We start from the raw sequence: 8,323 nt of genomic DNA, 5'->3' as shown, positions 1-8,323 counted from the left end.
AGGTGCAGATTTGAAGAAAGTGAAGGTGTAGGGGGGGGGGGGGGGGGGGGGGAAGGGTGAAGATTATTTTAAGGGGAAGGAAGAACCCGGTAGTCAGTCAGTCAGTCTCTCTCTGTAACTTCCTGGTACTTATTTATTACTAGGTGAAGAGAAGCATCAGGTGAAATAAACTGCCTATTTCCTTCTGCTTCGGCCAGGAAACGAACCCGGCTCCTTTCGATAGTATATGTGTGTGTGTTACCCGTTTCAATATATTTTTGTATTCACACGGCCTGAAGCTAGGATACCCTGGTGACTGCTTCATCAACCAAGTCATTACTGCGTGCGTGCGTGCGTGCGTGCGTGCGTGTGCGTGTGCGTGTGCGTGTGCGTGTGTGTGTGTTACAATATGTTAGTATAGTTAGGCGTCAGCTCCTAAACCTCGTCTTTGGAATATGTAGTTTAATGCAATGGCCGTTCTCTGGATTTTCTTATTATATATTTAAAATTGCGTTCAGGGTTAAGTCAATCTCGGAAGACGTTCTGACAACTATCTCATCAGAGGCTCCACACTTACGAGAGGGTTCAAATATAAGTCGTTTATAACACACTTCAAGCTCTTTTGTCTATAAGCTCCCTATAAGCTAATCGTGGTTTATATATATCCTATATCAGATACCAAATCAATTATTAGGCTATCAGTTACGCCAAAATAACAACTTTACCCGAATTAAACCATAATTATAATCACACCCTCTGATTTTTGTTCAAATTTACCAAGGAATATATAATAACTCCGTACTGTGGTGAACCCTTTCACGTCATAAAAATTTTGGTGTATTCTTTTTGTACACAATCATTACTTGGCACTTCCAAAGCCTCGCACCAGACGGGTAAGTGTGGAGGAGTTGGCCAAATATTTTGGCTTGCAAAGGATGGAAGGTCATACGAAGATGGACTTTACTAACAGATGACGAGCTCTTTCGTACAAAGAAGATTTGCAAGTTGTTGAGTCAATGTTGTTTGATCAAGGAACAGTTTAGCATGAGAAAATACACAGAACCAAGGCAAACTTTCTCAGTAATATTTTATCGATCAAAATAATTTAGTCATGTTCAATGGATGCATCAATTTATAAATTACTAATAATCAAATATTCCCCTTGACAAACCTATCATTGATGACGCCAAGAATATCTAAGACGATATTAAGTCAACAGATAGAAGCCTAGTTGCAGGCGATGAGTCACAATAACGTGGCTAAAGTATGATGACCAGACCACACACTAGAAGGTGAAAGGACGACGACGTTTCGGTCCGTCCTGGACCATTCTCAAGTCGATTGTGAAGCCTAGTTCATCCCCCCCCCCCCACACACACACACAGACCTTACTGAACACACTGTCAGCTTCCAGAGACTAGAGAAGGAACATGAACTTATAAGGAACGTTTAAACTGTGTAAAGTTAGACAACGTTTGGAAGTAGTGATGTAACCAGACGCCCAGCACTCAAACGGTGTAACTTCCAGGGCACATTAAAATATATAGACGAGACAGGTTCCTATAGTAACAGTCGCTGTCGTACAGAATGACACACGCCGACAGAAGACATATTACCATGTTTGACTGGAACAGCAAACACTCGCAGCGATGATATTTGCTTCTTGTTTACAAGAGTATTTACATAATGAGAAAAACTAATATTTCCAGGGAGGTAAATTGTGTGTGGCTTACCATAGAAGTACCGAAGCTTAAGCAGTCCACACTTTCGACACATTATAACAACACCCATTTTCATTCTTCGTTTATGAACTTTTTGTATATAGGCCAATAGTTCTTAACACATCTTAACAAAAGACCTATGCGTTGTATCGCCGTGCTCTGGCAAATTTAAAATTATTCCACAATTGTTCTTATTTTTGCCGAGGCTACTTTTTACTCTTCCACAAATTCCAGCAAAGAAATCGGTCAGAATAGAATGACAATGTATAACCACATAGTAAGATAAGAACTTTCGGATGATAACCTCAAACATTTGAAAGCAAATGTTTGTTTGAACGTATAGCTGAATGTATTGAGGCTATAGCCTATTGAGGTTACAGCCCCTTGAGGTTACAGCCCCTTGAGGTTACAGCCCCTTGAGGTTACAGCCCCTTGAGGTTACAATCTCTGAACTTTTGCCGAAAAGTACACAAAACAGCTGGTAACGCGCTACCTAGAACAAGAGAGAGAGATCACGTTTGCTATACAAATTATTCACCACTGCCTTGGCAATTTCTACCTAGGAATGATAATCACGACTCGAATCCTTGCAGAATAACACCTTACGGGCTTAGCAGTCTCCTCGCAAATCACACACCTTCGCCATCTTAATCTCTCGTGTCCACAGACTTACGAGATGGAAACCGTGCCCAGAAACAAATCTCATACACAACACCATAAGATTTACAATAAGCTAAAACTCTCCTGTAATGAGTAAAAATTTTTTTTATCACCTTTATAATGTGAAGATTTTTATGTAACTCGCCACTTTAATGTAACTCGCCACTTTAATTTGTACTTCAGTGGATGTTTAAAACTTAAAGTTGCAGGTCATACAGACCAAATCTCAAACACTTTGTTGATAAAGAGGAACTTGTGGACAAGCATAGTTGCAAACACTATTATTTAACTGGAGAGTTGATCTTCTAGCTGATATTACCGTCAATTGTCCCTGTTCAAGTTCAAGTATGTTTATTGAGATAAGCAATAAATACTTCTCAAAGGGATAGAGTAGCTTAGGCTATTTCTACCCCCCTGTGTTGTCCCTGTTAATTCCTATCCACCGACAGATTTTAAAATTGGAAATCGTTTGGTATATGTATCCACAATTAATGAAATGCATGACTTTTGTAAATTATTATAATTTACAACATAACCAAATATATTACATTCATACCTGCGTTTACACACACACATGACTCATCATGCTTCAAGCAGATGCGAGTCACTTAATTGCCGTACATGGATAACCAAGGACATGACCACGACGTAACACAATCTAAGAAAAGAGCATAGCCTAATGGAGGTTGCTTGACTGCTGCAGATGGCGCAGCTTCTCCAACACTCGACCCCCTGGCATGCTAAACTCGTCAGCCGCCTCTGAATCGTTCAATCCGCGCCCACAAAAAATTATAGCTTCACAAAATGCGAACATAGTTTTTGTCTTGACACTTAGTTGTGACCTTGATTTAAAATTGCAAGTAGCAAAACATGCATATCGTTTAGCGATAACTCGACCCCCATCTCCCGCCAAGAAAACGGTTAAAGTGTCCTTATCCTAACCTCTACCAGAGGACCCAAAACAGAAAACGGGGACAGTACGTCACTTTCGCCAGCCGCTTCCATTTTCAAGTACGACGATTTTTTGGCCTTATGTAACGCCTACGAGCGAAATGCGACGTTCTTTGTAAGAGGAACAGGTTAGTTATCTATGGCCTGATCCCTGCCATGTTTGGCGTCGACCAGTCCAAAATTTGATGCCAAGTTGGACTGGAAAGATTTGGATAACACATGATATTCATTTCAGAAATTCCTGATGTCATTATATTTTATAAGAGTCCCTATCGCCAAAGTTAGGCCCAACAAAATAAGACTGTCAACCAAGTAAACTACTAAACAACCTAACTACTAGTTTAGTAAACTACTAAACAACCGAACTACTAGTTTAGTAAACTACTAAACAACCGAACTACTAGTTTAGTAAACTACTAAACAACCGAACTACTAGTTTAGTAAACTACTAAACAACCGAACTACTAGTTTAGTAAACTACTAAACAACCGAACTACTAGTTTAGTAAACTACTAAACAACCGAACTACTAGTTTAGTAAACTACTAAACAACCGAACTACTAGTTTAGTAAACTACTAAACAACCGAACTACTAGTTTAGTAAACTACTAAACAACCTAACTACTAGTTTAGTAAACTACTAAATGAGTAAACCGCGAGTGCCTGTCTCCTCAGCTGACACTTCCTCTCATCCCATCTCGTCAAGGACAATAATCATTAGTATACAGTTGCTAATGTATAAACAAGTTAGATGGTGACCTAAGTTACACGACAGTGAACGAAACTTGCCAAGCTGCACCACGCTGGTGAGCCAATGGTAATCAAGTATAATAACCTGTATACAAGATACTGTAACTTGCCTCTACAATTTTTGTATAGGCCTATTACCGGGGAATAGCAGTAGAATACAAGCAACAGCTATTGGGCACGACAAATGGGGTCCCCTAGAATGGAAAGTCGGTGGGAAGAGGGGCCTTCCAGTGGTAGTGTTGATTAAAGTTTTTGGAGAAAGTCACCTGATTGGCCTCATAGTCCTTATGGTCTGCAGGACGGTCCAAAAGGAGCTCTCTCAACATCGCAGCCCCTTTCAGGTCAGACGCTCACGAGGCAACAAATCTTTGCGTGTTTGTGGGGTCATTCTGGCTTCCTATATTCTCAGGTCTGATCCAGTCAATAACTGTCTTCCGCGTCTCTAAACTGGCGACTTTTAAAGATCCCTAAGTGGACCTGCAGCTATCGCATAAATTATTCAGAAGAGAATACTTGAAGTACTTTCAAGTAATAAATGAAGGTACTTCAATACTTGAAGTACCTTCAAGTATTATGCTTATTGCTAATTTATTGTGAATAAACGGCTGCAATGTAGCCAACGATAATGGTATTGTAAAAGGTAGCGCTGGATGCCTTTATGGGTTGAGGATGCCAGAAAGATGGCGGGTAAGTGGACATATATGCGGTCTGAGGTGTGCGACAAAGTAATATAAGCAATGTGCCGGTGAAGAATAAATCTAGTGTGTGGAGGGATAACAGCTCCCCGTCAATAACTATGAGTTACACCCAGTCGATAAAAGCCAAACGTGAATGAATACACTCTGGCTTCCTGTCCCTCGACACAATAAATGGGGTAGGTAGAATGTGATTTGCAGTTGAATACACAAAAACCAACGTATCCTAAAAAAAAAAAAAAAAAAAATAAAAAAAAAAAAAAAAAAAATAAAAAAATATATATATATATATATATATATATATATATATATATATATATATATATATATATATATATATATATATATATATATATATATATATATATATATTCTTTATATATTTAAGGTCATGAAAACTGCAACAAGCTAACCTATTAATGGTCTAAATAAACAATCATTAGCCTAATTTAGTGCACAAATGTACTTGACTATAGGGCTAGGAACGCTAGTTTGGTTTATGCCTCTTTCTAGAACCCTTTACAAAACTAATAGTACAATACATGATTATTTTTTGTTGTTTTACGGTAGAGGGGGTTTAACAGATGACGGTTTATACATGCCATCCACAGTCGCTATAAGTACTGTTTTGGAGCATAGGGTGCATGGGCTATTAGGACCTGACATTCAAACCGAGGAAATATCGGCCAAGGAGTAAAGCAGGATATACGAGGCGTAGAACAAAATGAGAAAGCAAGGACTGGGGGACAAGATGAAGGATGACAGGATGTAGGATGAAAGTCTAGGCCTCGGGGATCTGAGGGGGAGAAGGGGGGGGGTAGTATTAGAGTAAAGATTTGCTGTCAGAAGGGTTGGACAGACAAGAATAATAAATTATTCTGACAGACAGAATAATGAATTACCTGCACTCACAACCAACTCATCCTTTCAACAACAATGCGTTTTACATTTAAGACTTGTATATGAAGTACTATTGTATTAATAATATCAGTAAATGACTAAAGTTATAGCGATAGACATTGTCTAATTCACTGGAAGACTTTTTTTTTTACTTGAAATTTAATTTATACAACGTTTACGAAAAATGTTTTCACAAGAGCAGTAGATTCATATAAAGTGTGTGGTTGGGTTTGGCACGACAGTGGGGGGAGAAGAGAGCTTGTGTGTCTGCAAGACTAACTGAAAATTTGCATGGGAATATGATATGTATTAAATATGAGGCAGAGAGGAGAGAGCTGGTTGAGGTACATCAGAGCCCCCCCAACAGGGGGGGCTCTGATGCCCCACCACCACTACCCCAAAGCCTAGCCTGCCTAGCCTAGTCTAGCCTAGCCTTAACGTCGCCTAGCCGCTGGAAATGAAATTCTTGCCATCTCGTATATCAGTCTCGCTAGACAACCAGCTGGAAATTTCAGTTCTGCCTGGGCAGCTTGGCCGACGGTGATATCAAGGAACTCTGATCCACCTTTTTTGGGGTTTAATGCTTCCTGGGAAGTGTCGATTCTGATGCAAAGCTTTCTCGAGGAAAAATGTAACATCACCGTAAAGGGATGTTGCATTATGGAGCGGATTCTTGGGGAACTAAACTGTTGGAAGGTAGAATGGAAAGGGTAAAAAAAAAGAAAGTCCCCCTCCCCCATAGCCTAGTACTGTGAGTCAATACATCTGAATACTGAACGATATGAAAAAGGTAATCTAAGAGTGCTAAGTGATGTGAAGTTATCGTGGATATTAGCCTGAAACAAATGGGCAGCTTTGAGAACTAGGTGATTATGGTATTCTCGAGAGCAGACGGTATAAGTAGTGGGTATTTATTTTTTTGAGTTCTGGGAGCATAGAGTGGGGGATATGAAAAAAGAAAAAAAAGTATAGAATAAATAATGAAGTACCAATAACAATACAGTCTTAGCATTTGTAAAATATTTGTACGTGGTTGACAGCTTGAACAAAAATCAACTTCCTGTTTTGCAACAATTAAGTACACTGGCGAATTCAAACATTATACCTTTACATATGGCGACACAGAAGGGGGTAACAAAATTTAATAGTGTGTGTACGTGTGTTTTTGGCCTATATTATATATATATATATATATATATATATATATATATAATTTATATATATATATATATATATATATATATATATATATTATATATATATATATATATTTTATATATATATATATATGTCGTACCTAGTAGCCAGAACTCACTTTTTGGCCTGCTATTCAAGGCCCGATTTGCCTAATAAGCCAAGTTTTCCTGAATTAATATATTTTTTCTAATTTTTTTCTTATGAAATGATAAAGTTACCCATTTCATTATGTATGAGGTCAATTTTTTTTATTGGAGTTAAAATTAACGTAGATATATGACCGAACCTAACCAACCCTACCTAACCTAACCTAACCTATCTTTATAGGTTAGGTTTGGTTAGGTAGCCGAAAAAGTTAGGTTAGGTTAGGTTAGGTAGGTTAGGTAGTCGAAAAACAATTAATTCATGAAAACTTGGCTTATTAGGCAAATCGGGCCTTGCATAGTAGGCTGAGAAGTGCGGTCTGGCTACTAGGTACGACATATATATATATATATATATATATATATATATATATATATATATATATATATATATATATATATATATATGAAGGCAAACCCCTATTTAGGATGAACACCCTCTTGTTATTCTTCATTCTGTGTTGACCTATCCTGACTGCAGGGAACAGCAGGTATCGTACAGCTCGTGACAGTCAAGCCCCAGACTTCTCATTACAGTTGCCAGGGTTGTCAAACTGCCAGCTATCGTAACTGGGGTTGACGATATCCTGGTCACACAAACTGTCCATGTTTGGTCATCAAGATTCGATGCAAAAGGATGACTTTTCATTCGCTATCGTGTTAAGCAGCTATCCATTAATTAAACGTTGTAGGTTATTTCCACGTGACGTTATCATGCCGATCACACATGATAGAATGTGTGAAGGTTTTTGTGAGGACACAACACATTAGTAATAAGTGTAACTGCGCCTAGGTCTATTGGATGCCCGCAGTTTGAACGATCGTATATTGAGGATGGAAAGTAAATAAAGGTATTTCTACGTCAAAGAGGATCACAGGAAATACGATAACCTGCTATAAATCACCATTAACGAATAGCTTCGCATGATGAGAGTACTTTTAAAATTGTTTTATACCTTCTAATAATACTCGTGTTTATAAATATACTAGATTATCCAATTGGCAGGTCCGATGTACACACACACACAAGCCATGAGAACAAACATTGATAAATTTGAATACATGTATGTATTCGAATGACGCCTTGACGAATGACACGATTCAGAGGCGGCTGACGAGTTTAGCATGCCAGGGGGGGTCGTTTTGAATACATGTATGTATTTTACATGTATTCAAAATAGCCTGGGGGGGGGTTCAAATCTCAGCCACACAAATTTGTTTGGATAGCGCTTAAACGTGTCACCCGGAAGAAGATATGAAGTCCTTGTCTAGCCCCAGTCCCTCGTCTCCCCCCCCCCCCTATCCTCTCTTCTTCTACTCTTCTTCT

At 38.7% G+C, this 8,323-nt stretch overlaps 1 protein-coding gene across 6 annotated transcripts in view; it reads right to left on the bottom strand.

Annotated features, from left to right (window-relative positions):
• Nucleotides 1-8,323, bottom strand: part of LOC123759043 (uncharacterized) — a 136,799-nt gene that overhangs the window by 77,512 nt on the left and 50,964 nt on the right. The window lies entirely within an intron of this gene.

Source organism: Procambarus clarkii, chromosome 15, assembly GCF_040958095.1.
Source record: "Procambarus clarkii isolate CNS0578487 chromosome 15, FALCON_Pclarkii_2.0, whole genome shotgun sequence".
NCBI classification, from domain to species: domain Eukaryota; kingdom Metazoa; phylum Arthropoda; class Malacostraca; order Decapoda; family Cambaridae; genus Procambarus; species Procambarus clarkii.
Note: the sequence above shows the minus strand (reverse complement) of the source record. Positions and strands in the feature narration are given on the sequence as shown.